General features: G+C 48.3%; 1 long non-coding RNA gene across 1 annotated transcript; it reads right to left on the bottom strand.

Annotated features, from left to right (window-relative positions):
• Window positions 1-276: 276 nt before the first annotated feature.
• LOC309353882 lies at window positions 277-10,239 on the bottom strand. Its single transcript, XR_014162111.1, has 3 exons — window positions 10,166-10,239; window positions 5,429-5,502; window positions 277-844 (listed from the first exon to the last, which is right to left on the bottom strand). It is a non-coding gene; the product is annotated as an uncharacterized lncRNA (long non-coding RNA).
• Between the last annotated feature and the right edge of the window lie 10,816 nt (window positions 10,240-21,055).

Genomic DNA, 21,055 nt, shown 5'->3' with positions numbered 1-21,055 from the left:
AAATGACAGGATGCCTGGCAGCCCTTAGCCCTGCTTGCAAGATGTACTAATATTTACAAGCAAAAAAAAAAAAAAAGAAGAGGTGGTGGAGGAGGGTTCTGGCTTTGTTGAAATAACACCACTTTCTACATTTGAAGGCTGCTCCAGAGCAGACCTTTGCAAACAGCTACCAGGGGAGAGAAGGCCTGAGCTTTTCATCAAACACTAATGTTTACTTTAAGCCCAAACAGGTCACAATTATATTAAACAGGTTTTATTTTATTTTCTGCAGGCATAAATATGTGAGGGATCTTCTAAAGGCATCTTCCAAAACAGGCAATGAAAAAAAAACCCGAGGAAGATGTAAACATGTCTCAGAAATAACAAGCAACAAATTATTCCAGGTTGGTCTTGCTTTGTATATAGAGAGGATGTTTTGCGGGTGTTTTTGGCTGCGAGTCAGCTTTGGAGGTACACTAGATTTACAAAACATGTACAGAACTTTAATGAAGCACTTTAAACAGAAGGGTGGAGGAAGCAGGGCCGCACAGCATAATTACCAGCAAGGTCCATTTGGGGGAGAGAGATGTTTTTTAAAAGAGCTTTTGCTTGTCCGGAGAGCATGCTTAAGGGAGGAAGAGGCACGCACTGCGAAGGAGGCAGGGGTCTTTCCAAACTGTAGGAGCCTGTCTAAAGCCACTCAACGAGGATTCCAGAAACAGCATGATATAAAAGGCTACATTGTCTTGCAGGTTTTCAACCACAGGCAGCTAGATTTAAAAAATAGAAAAGCTCTATAGGTCCCAGAGTTCTCCCTTTTATCCAAGGCTTCGGGTTTTTTAATGCCTCCTCTGTTGGGAAAATCCTGAAATCAGAAAGGATGTGGTCTGAAGTGCTGAAGTGTTTAGCCGCCTATGGAGTATGTGGCATTGGGGAATGAAGTAACGAATTTATCACAGCTGCTAAGGGTGAGATTCATAAGTTATTAGGTCTTGCACAGTCTCATTGGATATTATTGACTATGAGTTATTGAAGTTTTGTTCTCCAGGTGGGGGAAATTTTATTATTCCACTCCTCAATGTCATCTAATACGTGCCTATAACCTTTGGCATGTCTAGTTAATACCACTGGCAATCTGTTTATTTTCCTGTTCTCTTTATCAGCTTTCAGACACTGTAAATCTAAATAACTGTCATCATCGACTTAAATCATACCCTTCTCTCGGAAAGCTTGAAACCTCCTCAACACAGCATGCAGCTGAAAGGAACACCCTTTGAACAATTCTAAGTCCCCAAATATCAGAATTTGAGGAAAACAAAACCAAACCACATACAAATACTTAAGTATCAGACCTGTGAGTGAATATCCACCATCTCAAAATCCATGTTTTGATATGAACAAAATCTGAGTGCTGAAATGTGATGTTTATCACATCCCTAAGGCAAAACAAGGGACACGGGTGGCGCTGTGGGTTAAACCACAGAGCCTAGGACTTGCCGATCAGAAGGTCGGTGGTTCGAATCCCCCTGACAGGGTGAGCTCCCATTGCTCGGTCCCTGTTCCTGCCAACCTAGCAGTTTGAAAGCACATTAAAGTGCAAGTGGATAAATAGGTACCACTCCGGCGGGAAGGTAAACGGCGTTTCCGTGCGCTGCTCTGGTTCGCCAGAAGCAGCTTAGTCATGCTGGCCACATGACCCGGAAGCTGTACGCCGGCTCCCTCAGCCAATAAAGCGAGATGAGCGCCGCAACCCCAGAGTCATCCGCACCTGGACCTAATGGTCAGGGGTCCCCCTTTACCTTTAAGGCGAAACAGCATTAAGAACATAAGAAGAGCCTGCAGGATCAGACCAATGGCCTTTCTAGTCTAGCATCCTGTTCTCACAGTGGCCAACCTGATTTCTGTGGAAAACCCACAAGAAGGATTCGCGCACAAGAGCCCTCTCTCCTCCTATGTTTTCCAGCAACTGGCATTCAGAAGCGTTGCTGTGGAGACTGAGCGGAGCCCTCTCCTCCATGAATTTGTTTAAACCTCTTTCAAAGCCATCTAGGTTGGTGGCCCTCCTGTGGGACCAGGAACAAGGCCAGAATATCTCTTCTCACTTGGAGCTTCGAGGATTCCTCCCTAAGATAAGCTGCCGGCTATTTAAAATTAAAAAGTTGCTGACTCTGGGTAGCATGTCTTTAAGAGCTCTTAAAGGATTCAGATGTGAAATTGTTGATATTCCAACACAGGGAAGGGGAACCTTTGGTCCTCCTGGTGTTCCTTAGAGCTTGAAGCAGGAATAGGGAATCCAGGGCCTTGCAGATGCTATGGACTACAACTCTGATTAGTCCCAGCTTTGACTATTTCCCCACTTTATAATGTTACATACAAAAGGTCAGGGATGGGTAAGGTTGTATATAAAATGGATTATATATAAATTCCATTTTTTTTCTTGCATAGTGCTCCCTCCCTCCCTGTTAATATGCACATCATCTGTCTTCTTTCTTTCACAGGAGACAAGTGGAGAATCTGTGGCCTTCTAGATGTTGTCAGGATACAAATCCCATCATCCCTGGCCTTGCAGAAAGGGGCTGATGGGAGTTGGAGTCCAACTACTTCCAGAAGGCCATTGGGTTCCCCATCCTTTTTATAGAGTCAACAGTCTTAAAGCTGTATACACACAGAGAAAGAGCACAACTATCCCCTCCCCCCACTCACTCCCAAAGCAACGTCCATCTTTATTCCCATTATTGAGCTAAAGCAGAATTGGAGCTAGTGTCACTGCAGGGGTGAAGTGGGAAGCTCTCATGTGACTCTGGAGAGTTGATTATATATACGCAGCCACCAGTGACTTGCCTATGGACAGAGGCTTAAGTGGAGAGTTGCGTTTTGGGTTCCATCAACTAGACTAGAGTCTCCTCTGACCTGCTTTTGCGCGCTTTGGCAGAAATACTATGAGCAAAAAAGGATGGACACAGATTTGAGATTTATTGCTGGAAACACTTTATCTTGAAAGCTCAGATGTGTCAGTAAACAAAATGCCTCATGATTGCTGCTCTTTATTGGATGCATAGATCTATGCTTATGGAAACAAAGGTTTAATTGTCCCTCCCCTCTCCCTCCCCTCCACCCCCCAAAAAGGCACTTTTGAGTACCCTAGATATATCATTTTGTATTCTAATATCATTTTCAATTTCCGGTAATGCAGATTATAAAACTGTCATCTCCTCCAGGGAACAGATGGTAAATGCCCTAGGGTTGGTTGAGGCTAATGCTCTAGCAAGCTGTAGCTCACCAACTTGCAATATTAGCTGGTACAATATGACAGTCCTGTGGCAAAGGCACACTTCCCTTTGGCCAAGGGGGTAAATGTTTGCTATTAAAACTGAAGCATGTCTGAGTAACTCAGAAACATCCAGTTTGCTTCAATGGCAAGGAGTTGAGCAAATGTTTAACTCCCCCACTGTAAAGTTTCGGTTTGGCTGGATTGTGTTTTCAGCTGAAATTCAGTTTGGGTGGTATTGAACTGAAGACACAACTGCATTATACATTTAAAGCAGTATCATAACACTTTAAACCTTCATGACTTCCCCCAAAGAATCCCAAGAAGAGTAATTTGTTGAGGGTGCTGAATGTCATTAGAAGACTCCTCTCAGAGCTACAATTCCCAGAGTTCTCCAGGAAGAGGGATTGGTTGATAAACCACTCTGGAATAATAACTTTGGGGTTGCCTAATAACTCTCAGTGCCCTTAACCAACTTCACTTCCCAAACTTCTTTAGGGGAAGCTACAACTGGTTACGGGATGCGGGTGGCGCTGTGGGTTAAACCACAGAGCCTAGGACTTGCCGATCAGAAGGTCGGTGGTTCGAATCCCCCTGACAGGGTGAGCTCCCATTGCTCGGTCCCTACTCCTGCCAACCTAGCAGTTCAAAAGCATGTCAAAGTGCAAGTAGATAAATAGGTACCACTCCGGCGGGAAGGTAAACAGCGTTTCCGTGCGCTGCTCTGGTTCGCCAGAAGCGGCTTAGTCATGCTGGCCACATGACCCGGAAGCTGTACGCCGGCTCCCTGGCCAATAAAGCGAGATGAGCGCCGCAACCCCAGAGTCGGCCACGACTGGACCTAATGGTCAGGGGTCCCTTTACCTTTACAACTGGTTACAGTGGTATGATCCTGTTTTCACTGAATAGTGCTGACAGGGCCTAAGTTGCACTCAGACATAAGTTATGTTCATTAATATCAACAAGTTTGCTCTGAGTAAAACTCAGCCGAATCCCATCCCTATTATTGAATATATTTATTCTTAATCCACTCTTGTGTTCTTTTGCTGTGGCTGCATCCACACATGGATGTGTTAGTTTCCCTGATTATATCACTAGCACTTCTATCCCAGATTCTAACATTCCTTTTACACCACATTATCTTTTGAGTTATGGAATTGTAGCTTTCTGATTGCTATACCACTATGTCCTGCTAAATTTTAAATGGCAGGAAAGAATCGCATGCTGGAGTACTGCCCCAAAGTTCCTAATGTTGAAATTGCAATGCAAAACTTCTGCAATTTACAGGGTTAGCAGGGTTGCAAGCCTCTTTTTTCTGGAAGCAAATAACATGGAAATGAGGGCTAAACTTCTGCTGGTTTTCCAAAAGTTGCTATATGTGAAAGATCACATAAAATGCAGAAATAATCAGGTAAGGTAACATTAGGAAAGCAGAATACTGTAAAATGCTTTTGGAATGCAGACAGCAATACGCTCGTTTTCAAAATGTGCTTAATGCATGGGTAGAGCATCTAACAACTAGATGCTTCTTAGACATGCACTATTTCAGTAGCACATAATCTCTGGAATGGCTACTAATGACCCGGGCTCATTAGGAAGACCCAAGTTTAGAATAGGTGCGAGATCCATTGCCAGCATATAAGGTTGCAGCCAAGCCACTTGGACCTGGGTTTCACAGCGCTTTCAAGAAAGTATGCTGGCCTGAGGCCAAACTAGACAAGATGACAGAAATCCATAACTGGATTGCCTCCTGTCTCTTTATATCTTAACAACTAGCAGCTGTGAATGCGGGACCAGAACTGTGTTCAGAGATGGGGAGGCGATAATCCTCTCCTCCAGTGCCCTTTTCCTGATTGAAATCTCACACCTAGCAATGCTACCATTTGCCCCATTAAGGGAAACGCATCCATGCAGTCAGCATCTCATCTGGTTAGGCCCAGATTTAGGCTCTTGTAGAGCTAACTTGAAATATGCTTGCTCAGAAGTTTCCACTTGAGAGTTCAACTGGGGCTTGCTTCCAAGTGACTTTGCTTAACTTTGCAGCCACTTGACACACCAACAAGTACAGGGAACCCAGGGCCCTCCAGATATTATGGGATTTCCAGGTTCCTTCAGCTCCAGATAGAGATGGGGGGATGTCAATGTCAGTTACTCTCTTATTTATGATTTTTCCAATCTTACCATTCCATATTTCTACATCAGCTTGTGGGGAAACGTCCTCGTGAAAATCCATCAGCATTTCCATGCAAATTATCCTAATAATAATGATAATCACAATGCAATCATTGTTAAAATACAGCATATGTATGTTACTTTCACAAAAATATTAATTTTAACGCACACTTTCCCCTAAGAAATGCATTGTTTGGTTGGAGAGCTGCATTACAAAATTCAGATAAGTGCATGTTTTGTTTTGGATCTCATGCTGTTTAAAATTAAGTGTGCATTTGATAGGATCAGCTTTAAATGCGAACTGAATCAGTTTTCTCCTTTATCCCTAAGGTGGTTCAAGACATCTGGAGGGCACCAGGTTGGAGAAGCCTGAAGCAGACAGAGCACAGAAAGCATTTTGAAGACGTGTAACATTAAGTATTGATGATGTTCACCATCCCCTCATGTGACGTCATGAAGTTCCCTTCAGCAAAAGCAAAAAGCTGTATGAATAAATTCATTACAGCTCCAGAAGAAATTGTGTGTTAAAAACAACCACCACCACCACAACAACAACAAATGAGCATTTTGTGGCTCTTTAAAAGCCTAACAAATTTATTATGGCATAAGCTTCCATGGACTAAAGTCTACAAAAGTTTATGCCACGATAAACGTGCCAGGCCTTCAGGTCCCAGGTGATGTTTTGTTGTTTTTGCTGCAGCAGACTTAACGCAGCAACCCCTCTGGAAATTGTGCTTAAAGGTTACAGCTACTTTTCAGGAAGCTTGTGTACCCGTCATTCCTGCTTGCCAGGACTGTGTTATCTGCAAAATCTTGCTTGTCAACGTTACCCAAACAGGAAAAGGATATTTAATGCCTTATTTTTGTCACCGTGGCTCCTGTTGTATTTCCTTCTGCCTCCTTGTAAATACTCTGGCAGCGGAGGGAAGCAGAAAGGGGCAAGGTTTTCCCCAGCGGTCTGAAAAGAGTTCAGTGGTCACAGCAATGGCTAATGTCTGCTCTTCCAGATATAGCAAGTGGCAGTTAATTTAGCAGCATGTGTCTGGAGGAAAAATGAAGGAACCCAGATCACCACACTTGAATGACACACAATGGCTGTCAACATCGACTAGCCGTTGGCTTAGGCTCAGGGATTGGACAAAATGAACACTAAATAATCTTGCTTAGTTTTATGTTTTGGGAACTGAGATGGGTCTACATTGATGAGATGAAGTCAATGCATGTTTCTAAGATGTGGAAATTCTTCTTTTTTCCAATCTGTGCCTGTACAGAGAGAGAGAGAGAGAGATTTTTGGTCTCCTTCCACCGAAATGAAGACAGGAATATTTTCATCTTTAACATGAAAAGAAAGCAATTGAGCAGTGTTTGTTGCGCTGACCAGCACGGATGGGCAGCTGTTGAGGGCCCAATTTTAGCTCCTCACTGCTACACCTTCATGCTCCCTAGCCATAACACCACTTCCATTTTAGCTGATGGTCACGCCATCCTTTTCTCCCTCCCACCCATTGACTAAAGCAGACATTTAGCAGAGATACAGGAAGGAAGTGGAGAGTAATGAGGGCAGCAGTGGTTGGCAGGGTGCAATGCGGTGAGGAGGTATTGCTAGGGCTGCCTTTGAAGATGGTTTGGAAACTTCAGCTGGTGCAGAATTCAGCACCCAGATTGATCACTGGAGCAAGACGGTTTGAGCATGTTACCCAGATCCTGGTCTACCAATTAGTTTCCGGTCCCAATTCAAAGTGCTGGTTTTGACCTATAGCAGACACAGGCAAACTCTGCCCTCCAGATGCTTTGGGACTACAACTCCCATGATCCCTAGCTAACAGGACCAGTGGTCAGGGATGATGGGAATTGTAGTCCCAAAACATCTGAAGGGCCGAAGGTTTGGGATACCTGACCTATAGAGCCTTAAATGGCTCAGGACCGTGTTGCCTCAAGCACTGTCTCTTTCCATATGAACCTACCCAGACCCTGAGATCATCTTCTGACGCTCTCCTTCGTGTGCCTCCTCCTCAAGAGGTCTGGAGGGTGGCAACATGAGAAAGGGCCTTTTCTGCAGTGGCTCCCCATCTGTGGAATGCTCTCCCCAGGGAACTTTGCCTGGTGCCTTCATTATACACCTTTAGGCACCAGGCAAAAATGCTCCTTTTTTAACCAGGCCTTTGGTTGATCCGATTTACATCCTATGCCCTTTTAAAATGTGTGTGTTTTTTGTGGGGGGGGATATTGGGTTGCTGTTTTTATATTTATTGGGTATTTTGTGGTTTTATATCTTGATTTTATTCTGTGAACCAACCTGAGACCCCCAGGTATAGGGTGGTATAATAATAATAATAATAATAATAATAATAATAATAATAATAATAATAATGACATCCGATGCCTGTTTAAAATGTGTTGGGGAGGGGCAAATTATTGGGTTATTCTTGTTTTTGTTTTTATTATGTATTTTGTGTTTTTCTTTTGTGATTTTATATTGTGAACCATCCTGAGACCTGTGGGCATAGGTCTGTAAACAACAACAACGTGATATCCAATCACTTATACATGCAATTGTTTTTTCCTCATGTTTCCTTATTCTATCAGCATCAAAGCAGGAAGGGATGTGCAAAATTCCTTCAGTACTAAATGTTTGTCATATAGGTCTGATTTAAATATTTTTAAAAACAAAAACAAAACAAAACCTCAAATAATGAGAAGGAATTGTGAAGGAAAATCAAATATGTATGGCAAAGTGACAGAGCTGCCAATCACTGAATGAACCAATGCAGTGTCAGATTAAGTGAAAGGAAAGCTAGAGGCATGAACCCCCTGGGGACCCTGAGCAGACCAAGCCTTTCAGGTGAGGAACATTTGACAAAGAAAACAGATTTGCTTCTGCAACCTGTCCCTGCCATAGGCTCTGTTGAACAAAGCCCATAAAATCCTGTAGCCATAAATTGTGACAAATCCACATGATAATCTGCTCACGCCGGCCTAACCAAATGAAACTAAGAAAAATACTGCAGAAACTCGGAGGGAAGTGATACAGTTTCTGCTGTTAACAAATGGAAATCTCAGGGAAATTGGGCAGCAAGACAGCACGAAATCGATAAATATAAAGGGACGAGATGTCAAAAAGGCAGGGTTTGCAGCAACGAGCCTCTTTTATCAACGCAGCACTCTCATATATTATTTTCTTTGTTTCTGCAGGTGATGTATTTTTTATAGAGAGTTCTCTGTATAACTACATGGCTCTTACAACATTGCTGATCATTTCATTTTAGCCCCAGAACCTGAGGAGATATTATCCAAACCTCCACCTCAAGTCATATTTCTCTTCAAATGAACCCGAGCTATGTCAGAAATGGAAGACTGTGAAAAATGGACCGAAGGCGAACAGACCGAAAGAGTAAAATACTCTGTTTTCTTATTGTGTCCTATATTGGCAAATGTATATGATAGCCTCTCTCCAATACGCGGGTGGTGCTGTGGTCTAAACCACGAGCCTCTTGGGCTTGCTGATCAGAAGGTCAGCAGTTCGAATCCCCATGATGAGGTGAGCTCCCATTGCTCTGTCCCAGCTCCTGCCAACCTAGCAGTTCAAAAGCACCCCAGTGCAAGTAGATAAATAGGTACCACTGCAGTGGGAAGGTGAACGGCCTTTCCGTGCATTCTGGCTTCCAGAAGCAGTTTAGTCATGGTGGCCACATGACCCAGAAAGCTGTCTGTGGACAAACACCAGCTCCCTCGGCCTGAAAGTGAGATGAGCGCTGCAACCCCATAGTCGCCTTTGACTGGACTTAACTGGTCCTTTACCTTACCTTAACACCAAAGAACACTTAAACTCTAGCAAGTTCTCTGATTTGTTAGGCTATTCTATTTTAAGAATCTAAAGAAAAGACCTGCTTGATTTAGTGCAGCGCCTATAGGAAGTCTTCAAGCAAGTCATGGGTGCAGAAGTGTTCTCCCCACTTGTCAGCAACTACTGCAAAGTTGGATAAGAATGCAGTTGTCGCTTTCATTTTCATTTGTTCTGGGATTTTCAATCACTATTTTTGAAAACAACCGTGAAAGTAAGGAAAAGTAGAAAAGCAAAGTGATGCACATCTATGATGGCCCAACAAATCACAGCTTCCATCCTTAATTCATATTACCAAAATAGGCATGCATGTTTTGGTAATATGGATTAACCAAAATGTCATGCATGTTTGATTATTTTCAGGAGGACATGTCTCGTTTTCCTGCCACCTCCTTGCCTGGCAGGTTCTTTTTTGTGCATGTGGCAGAAAAGCATTTTCAACATCTGGATTTTAAAAAGGGGCTTGAATAAGAGAAAATGGTTCCATTCCTTCACTGAGAAATCTTAGCATATGTGGTCAAAAGAACTGTGAATGTCTATACAGTGGTACCTTGGGTTAAGTACTTAATTCCTTCTGGAGGTCCGTTCTTAACCTGAAACTGTTCTTAACCTGAAGCACCACTTTAGCTAATGGGGCCTCCTGCTGCTGCCGCGCCGCCAGAGCACAATTTCTGTTCTCATCCTGAAGCAAAGTTCTTAACCTGAAGCACTATTTCTGGGTTAGCGGAGCCTGTAACCAGAAGCGTATGTAACCTGAGGTACCACTGTAATAGGTAAAGGGGTTTTTTTTTTGTCTAAGAAGACAAACTCACCTCTCCGTGCATTTTTCCTCAATCTCCCCCACCCTTTTTGGTGTTATAATTTCACAGCTATTGATTTATTTAGTTATTTATAAAATTACCAACCTCTCTCCTTCCGATGCTCAAAAGGTAAAGATGGCTTATGCACCTGATACACAGTGATCCAACCACTGAAACACAAATGTCCTAATTAACAATCAATATGTTGCAGATTCAGGTAGGTAGCCGTGTTGGTCTGTCATAGTCATAATTAATAACAATATGAAAGTTTTTTAAAAAAATTATTAAAAGATGATCCAAAAAGAACTCCCTTAAGAGAATCAAGTCTTTTTGTCTTAAGACAGTCTTTAAAAGAATATTTCCCATTTTTTTATATAAAGTATAAGCTTTCTAGGTATGTGCTTTCGTGTGTATACACATTTCTTCCGATACTCTGAAGTAGAGGTCGCTACAGCCTTATAACTGTTGATGACTGTTAATGATGGCAGTTGGTTCCACAGGGAAGGGCAAGGGATTTTTAAAGGGATAGAGCCATTTCCGACCTGGGAGGAGAGGGGGTTGCGGGCAGAAATCCCTCCCACATCACGTTCGCGGGGGCTGGCCTCTGCCCCCGCGCGATCAGGGAATCCCCGAGCGTGTTAGCAACCCGGCCCGCCAATCAGCGGACCGGGGAGGCGTGGTCTAGCCTATTTAAGGCTAGGCACGCCCAGGGACCGCCCTCTTCGCCTCTTTCCAGCTGAGCGGGTTTCCCATCCCACCCACCCTTTAGGTTTGGCTAGCTTGACCTTGCTATGGACTTTGGTTGGTCGCCGCAAGGGGCCTGGTAGGAATTTTTCCAAGTTGGCGCACTTCGAGCCTTTTGGTTTTTTCGCCTACCTCGTAGCAAACGTCACAACTTGGTATTGGCGGTTAGGCATTGGCAGGGGTCAATTGTTATGCTAATGAAGGGGGAAGGAAGCGCCATCACCTTCCCCGAATGAAATGGGGTAGTCCGGTAGAGGACTCCGGGGGGCGTCGCCTTGTCTGAAACCTAGGGAGGTAAGGGCCTCCGGCACGCCCCAGAGCGGTGACACCCGTGGGATCCTAGTTGGCGTACTTCAACAGGACTCCCACGGCTTGTGGACAACCCTTCCCGGTCCCCATGCCGGGTAGTCGATAGGAGTCAATGCCTAAAGCCAATACCTTCCAATTCTGTAATCAATAAAGTTGTGGCCTTTTTATGCCCATTAACCTTAATTACTGTGTCCAGTGTCTTCATTTCTCATGGGGGAGGGGACTTGCCACGCAAATGACCAATATTGCTAACTGTAGCAACCTCTGCTTCAGAGTATCTGAAGATGAAAGCTCATACCTAGAAGGCTTATACTTAGTTGGTCTTTAAGGTGCTACTGGAATTATTAAAAAAAAAATTGGGGGAAAAGATTCTTTTAAAGACTGTCTTAAGATAAAAAGACTTGATTCTCTTAAGGAAGTTCTTTTTGGATCATCTTTTAATATTTGTTTTAATCTTTGATCTTGTTATTAATCAATATGTTCAACAGCCAAAGAATCAAATGCCTTTTTTAAAAAATGGAATGTTTTCAATTGCTGGTCAAATAAAGAAGAAGATAACCTTGGGGGTAGACAGAGTGTGACCACCACAGAAGAGGCCCTGCCATGTTTTTATGTTTTAAGGAATCACTTTTTCTAGTTGTTTAGTGGTAAAGCACAAGAGGAGATCCCAGGTAGCCTTTTAAAAAAATGTAGTTGCATTTTAGAGCAGAGCAAAAGAAAAGAATCAACTGTTAAAGAAAAAAATTATTTCAAGATGTCATATTGCATCATCCTGTTAGCCTTTCACACCTCAGGCTGAAAAGTAATCTGGTAAGAAAATGAGCTTTTACTGGCATATGGATAATTCTCCTTTGTGGGTGGGTGGTGAGGAGAAGTATTCCAATATTTTGCTAACCATCTGGAACCTTTCCAGCCTGAAATATATATATTTTAAATTGTGATCAGACTGAAGCTGCGAGCCGTAAATCAGATTCGTGTTCAGAAGTAGGTGGTGCAGAACTAGGAAGGCCACTGAGGGACAGAAAGAACTGTCATTCCGGCCGCAATCTGGGGGGAAAAACCCTGCTTACTAAAGTGTAAGTCCCATTGAATTTACCTAGGACATGCCATAGCTCAGTAGTAGAGCATTTGTCCAATACTTTAGCCACCTCATGAGAAGAGAAGACTCCCTGGAAACGACCCTGGTGTTGGGAAAGATGGAGGGCACAAGGAAAAGGGGACGGCAGAGGACAAGATGGTTGGACAGTGTTCTCGAAGCTACAAACATGAGTCTGACCAAACTGCGGGAGGTAGTAGAAGACAGGAGTGCCTGGCGTGCTCTGGTCCATGGGGTCACGAAGAGTCAGACACGACTAAACAACAACAACAACAAGAGCTTTTGTCTTCCATGCAGAAGGTCCCAGGTTCAATATCAGACAATTTCCAGCTATGCCTGGGAGAGACTCTCTGTCTGAAGAACTGCTACTGGTCAATGTAGACAATGCTAAGCTAGATGAACCAGTAGATCTGAGGCAGTATAAGGCAGTTTCCTTCTTTGTGAACCTGTGAACCTGCCAGAACCTCTTGATCTTTATCTGAGCCCCTTTTTTGGCTGCCCGCTTTGAGAGAGGTTTAGAAAAGGCATAGGCAAACTCCAGCCTTCCAGATGTTTGGGACTACAATTCCCATCATCCCTGACCACTGGTCCTGTTAGCTAGGGATGATGAGAATTGTAGTCTCAAACATGTAGAGGGCTGGAGTTTGCCTATGCCTGGTTTAGAGGCTTGCAACAAGAAAGAGAGCCTTTTCAGTTGTGGCTCCACACCTGGAATACTCTCTCCAGTGAGGTCCACCCAACACCATTCTTAATATCTTTTCACCACCATGGTGTCATGTTTTATGCTTTCAAAATTTTGTTAGTCGTTGAGAGACTCCTTATGTTTCGGGTGACTAATAAATGATGATGGAGGAGGAGGAGGAGGAGGAGGAACAAAGTTTACATAGTGAGAATGCTGTGTTTCCCAAACTTGGATCTCCAGTTGTTTTTGGACTACAAATCCCATCATCTCTGGTCCTGCTAGTTAGGGATGATGGAAGTTGTAGTCCAACAACAGCTGGAGACCCAAGTTTGGGAAACCCTGGTGTATGCAGTCTGCTAATAAAATCACAGCATAAAATGGTTGGTTTTATTTGCATAAGAATAAAGATAATCATGATGGAAGAAAGGGTGTGGTTCCTTTATTTTTAGAACATGACAGGCCATTGTAATCTTAAAATCTTAACAGGAAAAGACCCCTTCAGTGAGGGTTTTCAGATACTTTGGTTCGGAAGGAGGTGCTATATATTGACCTTCCTGCATCTGCTGCCACCATTGCCAAAAAGTCAGAAAATCTCATGATGGAGAATGGTGAGAACCAATGCTGGGAGAAGGGCGGCAGAGGAGAGCTGTAAAACCATGGAGCCAACTTGGGCTGAGTTTGGGGGACACATCTTGCCAGTACTTAAAGAGCTCCATTGGCTTCCAGTCCATATCCAAGCACAATTCAAAGAACTTGTAAAAGGTAAAGGTAAAGGGACCTCTGACCGTTAGGTCCAGTCACGGACAACTCTGGGGTTGCGGCGTTCATCTTGCTTTACTGGCCAAGGGAACCGGCGTACAGCTTCCGGGTCATGTGGCCACCATGACTAAGCTGCTTCTGGCGAACCAGAGCAGCCCACGGAAACACCGTTAATCTTCCCGCCGGAGTGGTACCTATTTATCTACTTGCACTTTGACGTGATTTCAAACTGCTAGGTTGGCAGGAGCTGGGACCGAGCAACGGGAGCTCACCCCGTTGCAGGGATTCAAACCGCTGACCTTCTGATTGGCAAACCCTAGGCCCTTCCTGGCACATGCCTGCCCAGCTGCGTCCTCCTCACAGCCTGACCCGCCCCGGGCGCTAAGATGCACTCTGCCACTGAACATAACTCCTGCATAAGTGGGGAGTCTCCTGTATTAGTGGCTTAATTTTTCCTGCTATCTGAACCAACCTCAATTTCCTCTCCAGCTGACAATGCTGGAGCTATTTCAAAGGGGAAATGAATTGCCGATAGCTTCTTCAAACCCACTACTTTTATCAGAATCACTACTGCTTCCTGCTCAGATTTTTTGGACCATGCGGCACAACCCAGGTGACTTTACTCAACTATATATATGTATATATAAGCATAACCGGCTGCCATTGGGTTAGCTCACCTCGAGCGGAATCTGCAAATAAGCCTGGGTGAAAACAATCAGAGGCCATTTGCTGTATATCTTCAGAAAACAGAGAGAACCACGCCAAATGAGAACTGTCCCAAACCCAACTGAATGTGATGGCCTGGGATTCTGAGTCTGAGAGCGATCCGGAGGAACCCCAGCCGGCACAGGAGTCCCCGCCTCCAGGGCCGGCTGAACTGGGGCAAGGCCTAGTTGCTGAGGAAACTCAAGAGCAGGCGCCAGGTGAAATCATTCAGGCCCCAGAGGTGCTGGAAGACTCAGTGGCTACAGGTGAGCCTCCTCCAGGACCCAGTAACCCTTCGGCCTCTCCTGATCTGCAGAGGCTTAGGGCAGAGAGGCGAAGGGAACTGGTGTCTCCCAGGAGGAGTGCTCGCCTTAAGGCCAAGAGAGGCGGGGCTTCTGGGGGCCGGGACCGCCCCCGGCCTTAGAAGAAGATAAAGGTCAGGCAGCCCGGTCTCAGGTTGCGGGAGCAACGTCGTTGTGAAGTATCTGCTTTACCCAGTCCTTGTTTGGCACTCCCAGTGTGCCTATTCCTCGCCTGGATTCCTGCTTCTGCCTTACCAGTGTTCCTGCTTCCCCGCCTGGATTCCTGCTTCTGCCTTACCAGTGTTCCTGCTTCCCCGCCTGGATTCCTGCTTCTGCCTTACCAGTGTTCCTGCTTCCCCACCTGGACTCCTGCTTCTGCCCTACCTCCGTTCCTGCTGACCTGCCCGGCTCCCTGTTGATCTTGGCCTACGGTAATAATACCTCATCCCCCCTGGGACCAGCACAGTTTGCTCCCGCCACACCCGCACTCCCTCTTTGTTGGGGTGCGTTCGGGAAGATTCAGAGGCCATGGCTGACCAAGCGGCTACATTGTTGGCAATAGCCCAGGAGAACCAGGCCTTGACGCACACCGTGCAGCAGCTCAGTAACGTGGTTGCGGCACTACAGCAGCGTTTGGACGCCCTACCGGCTCCTGGGGCCGACGCCCCGGCTTCTGGCAAGTACCCAGTGGCCTTGCCTGAGAAGTTTGATGGGGCTCCGGCCAGCTTTCCCATGTTCCTTGCCCAGGCCAAGCTGTATATTCAGGGGCGCGCCCGGAACTTCCCCGACGACCGCACCAAGGTGCATTTTTTGATTAGTTTGTTAAAGGACCAGGCGGCCAAGTGGGCGTTGCCGCTGCTCAGGCAAGACTCCCCCTTGCTGGCAGACTACGGGGGGTTTTGCAATCTGTTGGAGGCCGCGTTTGGCAACCCTTTGAAGGGGAGTCAAGCCAACCGGGCGATTCGGCGGTTGAGACAGGGCAAGTCCAAGGTGGCCGCATACACCACAGAATTCCGGCTGCTGGCACAGGACTTGACCTGGAACGACTCTGCTCTTCGGGACCAGTATCTCGAGGGGCTTTCAGATGAGATACTGGACCAGCTGGCCACAATGGAACGCCCCACCACGCTAGACGCTCTTATTCAGCGGAGTCTACAGATAGACGATCGGCTAGAGGACCGGCGTCAGGCTCGGGGCCGCCGGCACCTCCAGTTCTCGGCCCCGGGGTCCACCAGCAGCCCCACAGGCCCAGCTGAGTCATTGGAGGAACCCATGCAGCTTGGGGCAGTGCGGCCACGCCTCTCCCCCGCAGAGAAGTCGCGGCGTCGGGAGGGGAATCTATGTCTCTATTGTGGCGGAAGCGGACACTATGCACGATCCTGTCCTGAGAAACCGCCAACCCCAGTAGCTGATGGTCCTGGCTCCCTGGGGTCCCAAACAGCACAGAATGGGACCGCACCAATCGAAGTACAACACCTTATGGTTCCGGTACATCTATACCCTCCAGGAGGGCCATGGATTCTTACCCATGCCCTGGTGGATTCAGGGGCAACCCGCTCTTATATGGACGCTGCTTTTGCTGCCCAGCATCGGGTGCCACTTCGGAACAAGCCAGAACCGGTACAGGTGGAGGCAATCGACGGACGGCTACTGCGTTCGGGCGCCGTCACTCGAGAGACCCAGCCCCTGGTCCTGTGCCTCCAGCAGCACCGTGAGATGCGAACTCTGGATATTGCCTCCATGCCCCGGTTCCCCCTGGTGCTTGGGATGGACTGGCTAGAGGATCACAATGTGCAGATTGATTGGGTCAAACGGACTGTACACTTCCCAGACCCCAGTCCGTCTGCTGAGACTGAGATGCTAGCAGCTGCGCCCACTGAGGAGGCTGCTGCAACGCTCCCCGCGGAGTACCGGGACTATCACGACGTGTTCGAGGAACGGGGGGCAGACCAGCTGCCGCCGCATCGGTCCTTTGACTGCGGCATAGACCTCCAGCCCGGAGCTCCTCTACCGGTGAGTCGCTTATACTCGTTAACAGAGCCAGAGCGCGAGGCTTTGCAGGACTTCTTGCGCAAGAACCTGGAGCGGGGGTTCATTAGACCTTCTACCTCGCCCACTGCTGCGCCAGTGCTCTTTGTTAAAAAGAAATGTGGGGAGCTCCGCCTTTGCCATGATTACCGGGCCCTGAACAAGATTACCATCCCGGACCGGTACCCCTTGCCCCTTATTTCGGAGTTACTGGAGCGGGTGCAAGGGGCGCAGGTGTTCACCAAGCTAGACCTCCGGGGAGCCTACAATTTGATTCGGATCCGCGCCGGGGATGAGTGGAAGACAGCATTCGGGACCCGGTACGGACAGTTTGAATACCTGGTTATGCCCTTTGGTTTGTGCAACGCGCCTGCTGTGTTTCAACGGTACATCAACCACGTATTTCAGGACTTGCTAGACAAGTACGTGGTGGTGTACTTGGATGACATTCTGGTTTACTCTCGTGACCCGGCGTGCCACGAGGGCCATGTCCGGACCGTGTTGCAGCGCTTGCGCGAGCATCGTCTGTATGCAAAGCTCAGCAAGTGCGAGTTCCATCAGCAGTCAGTGGACTTCCTGGGTCATCGACTCTCACCAGGTGGGGTGCAGATGGATCCTGGGAAGGTGGCAGCGGTTCGAGAATGGGCGGCACCTCGGAACCGCAAGGACCTACAGCGTTTCCTGGGGTTCGCCAACTATTACCGGACCTTCATTGCGGATTATGCTCACCGCACCACCCCGTTGACCCGGCTTCTGCGCCCCAAGACGCCGTTTTCCTGGGACAAGGAGGCGGAGGAGGCATTTCAAGGGTTGAAGACCTGTTTCCAGAGAGCGCCAATCTTGCAGCATCCGGATCCTTCTCGACCCTTTGTGGTAGAGACTGACGCCTCCAGTACGGCTCTCGGTGCCGTCTTGTCTCAGCAGCACGAACCGGAAGCGCCACTCTTACCCTGCGCCTTCTATTCCCGCCAGCTCCTTCCAGCGGAGCGTAACTATACCGTGTGGGAGCGGGAACTGCTGGCCATCAAGGTGGCCTTTGAGGTTTGGCGCCACCATCTTGAAGGAGCAAGACACCCGGTGGAGGTGAGAACCGACCACCGGAACCTGGAATACCTCCAGACCACCCGCAAGCTGAACCAAAGGCAGATCCGGTGGGCGTTGTTCTTTTCCCGGTTCCAGTTCCGGATCCGCTACATCCCTAGCTCCCAAAACCAGAAGGCGGATGCCCTGTCCCGGAAACCTGAAGACAACACAGACACGGTTCAGCAAGCAGCACCCACCACGATCCTACCACCAGCTGCATTCCTGGCCACCCAGGAGGTTGAGCCACTGCAGGCTCGGGTGCGGGAACAGCAACGGGTCGACGCTTGGGCCCAGGAACGACTCCGGGAACTGGCCGAAGGATCATGCCCTCAGTATCCAGGGCTGGTTTCGCATCAGGGTCTTCTGCTGCACCACGGGCGCCTGTACATCCCACCAGGGCCGCTGCGGGCTGAGGTTCTCCGGATGACCCATGACGCTCCAGCGGCGGGGCACTTTGGGCGGTATCGGACCACCCATCTGGTAAGCCGTGAGTTTTGGTGGCCCCGCTTGAAGGCTGACGTGGCTCGCTACGTCGCTGGTTGTGACGTCTGCAGGCGGGCCAAGGGGCCTACCGGGCGACCCCCCGGCCTTCTTCAGCCGTTGCCGGTTCCACCACGTCCTTGGCACACAGTTTCTCTGGACTTTGTAGTGGAGTTACCCCCGTCTCGTGGCTGCACCTGCCTTCTAGTTTTCTCCGACCACTTCACGAAGATGGTGCACTGTGCCCCCTGCCCATCCATACCCTCAGCTAAGGAAACCGCGCAGCTGTACCTTCAGCATGTCTTCCGCCTGCATGGCCTACCTGAGCGTGTAGTATCCGACCGCGGCGTTCAGTTCACGTCCCGGTTTTGGCGTGCTTTGCACCAGGCCCTCGGAACAGAGGTCTGTCTCTCATCTGCTTACCACCCACAGACTGATGGCCAGACAGAACGGGCGAACGCGGTACTGGAACAGTACCTCCGGTGTTACTGCAGCTACCAGCAGGACGACTGGGTCGACCACCTAGCATTGGCGGAGTTCGCTTATAACAACGCGGTGAATGCGTCCACCCAGCAGACCCCGTTCCAAGCCAGTTATGGCCTTCACCCACGGTTGTTTCCGGATGTGCTGCCGGCATCTGCGGTCCCTGCGGTGACAGAGTGGCTTCAGGAGCTCCAGTCCCAGCAACAGCTGTTGATGGAGCAGCTGCGCCAGGCCAAGGAGGCGTACAAGGTCCAGGCCGACCGCCACCGCCAGGTGGGGCCGGAACTTCACGTCGGTGACTTGGTATGGCTTTCCACTCGCCACCTCCACCCTTCTCGACCTTCGCGGAAGCTGGACGCCCGGTTCACCGGCCCGTTCCCTATTGTGGACCAGGTCTCGCCTGTGGCATTCCGTCTCCAGTTGCCAGCAAACCTGAAGGTTCACCCGGTATTCCACAGGTCCCTTCTGAGTCCGGTGGCCCCACCCGACGAGTTCCACCCAGACCGTCCCCGACCGCAGCCAGTTTTGGTGCAGGGAGAGCCAGAGTACGAGGTGGAACGCATTCTGGACTCCCGATACCGCAGGGGAAGGCTGCAGTATCTCATTGACTGGAAGGGGTATGGGCCAGAGGACCGCTCCTGGGAACCAGCGGTCAACGTCCACGCACCTGCCTGCATCCGGGAGTTTCATGCAGCGTACCCCAGCAAGCCGGGTCCGGGCCCTCAAGTGAGGGGGGGGCCTGGGAGGGGGGATGGTGTGATGGCCTGGGATTCCGAGTCTGAGAGCGATCCGGAGGAACCCCAGCCGGCACAGGAGTCCCCGCCTCCAGGGCCGGCTGAACTGGGGCAAGGCCTAGTTGCTGAGGAAACTCAAGAGCAGGCGCCAGGTGAAATCATTCAGGCCCCAGAGGTGCTGGAAGACTCAGTGGCTACAGGTGAGCCTCCTCCAGGACCCAGTAACCCTTCGGCCTCTCCTGATCTGCAGAGGCTTAGGGCAGAGAGGCGAAGGGAACTGGTGTCTCCCAGGAGGAGTGCTCGCCTTAAGGCCAAGAGAGGCGGGGCTTCTGGGGGCCGGGACCGCCCCCGGCCTTAGAAGAAGATAAAGGTCAGGCAGCCCGGTCTCAGGTTGCGGGAGCAACGTCGTTGTGAAGTATCTGCTTTACCCAGTCCTTGTTTGGCACTCCCAGTGTGCCTATTCCTCGCCTGGATTCCTGCTTCTGCCTTACCAGTGTTCCTGCTTCCCCGCCTGGATTCCTGCTTCTGCCTTACCAGTGTTCCTGCTTCCCCGCCTGGATTCCTGCTTCTGCCTTACCAGTGTTCCTGCTTCCCCACCTGGACTCCTGCTTCTGCCCTACCTCCGTTCCTGCTGACCTGCCCGGCTCCCTGTTGATCTTGGCCTACGGTAATAATACCTCATCCCCCCTGGGACCAGCACACTGAACAGGTGTACATTTCCATAATGGCTGCTGGAGTCACAGAGGCAGCAATGTTTTGCTGCATGTTTGGAAACGAATTAGCAATCTTCCTGCACCCTGTCCTAGTGATTGAAATAAATTACTTTGTTAAATTGCTAAGCAGGTTGACCCATCTGTTGGCCCATGAATGTTCAGATTCTCCAAGGGTTTATTATTCCAAATAATAACTGCCATATGCAACCGTAAACAGTTCTTTTAGAGATGACTGAAACATTCTGTGTTACTTCTGAAGGCAATTTACAAAGCCATTCATAGCCCCATAAAGGATCTGCCCTTCAACAAAACTTCCACAAAGTGATCCTGACTAGTTGATACTGATAGGGAATATCTCGTTTCCTTTCAGCCAAGGCATGGGTAAAACTACACCCAATAGGATGGAATAAGTTAGCATCCGTTCTCCAAGGGCAGAGCAAGGTGAAAGCATGAGTCACTGAAAACCGGTGTCCCAAAACGCTGGTTTCCAGATCCTGGTGTGCTTATTCAAAGAGGCAGTGACCGCAATCAGAATGCTACATGTACAATCTGCATTTTAAAATACATCATAAAATAAATCTGAGATGACACAGTGTCAGCAATTGTATAAAAACACTCGTCGAGCCAAGTGGACGGTGGGTGAAATGTTGCAAAATGAAAACTACTCTGTCCAAGAGGATAGACGGGCTTTGCAATGTACCTCGAAGCTCAGTAAATACTGGCTCTATCCCCGGAATGGAATAAAGCCATTCTAGAGCTCTCTTCTGCCAATTTCTCCTAAATTGTCAACAAAACCAACTGAGCTGTGAGCTCGTTTGATTTCGTGCCAAGATCTCGCCCCCCTCAAAAAAAAGTGCTTTTATCAGGGCCGTGATGT

Source organism: Podarcis melisellensis (assembly GCF_964234715.1).
Source record: "Podarcis melisellensis genome assembly, chromosome: 12".
NCBI classification, from domain to species: Eukaryota; Metazoa; Chordata; class Lepidosauria; order Squamata; family Lacertidae; genus Podarcis; species Podarcis melisellensis.
This window is presented reverse-complemented; position numbering and strand designations above follow the sequence as displayed.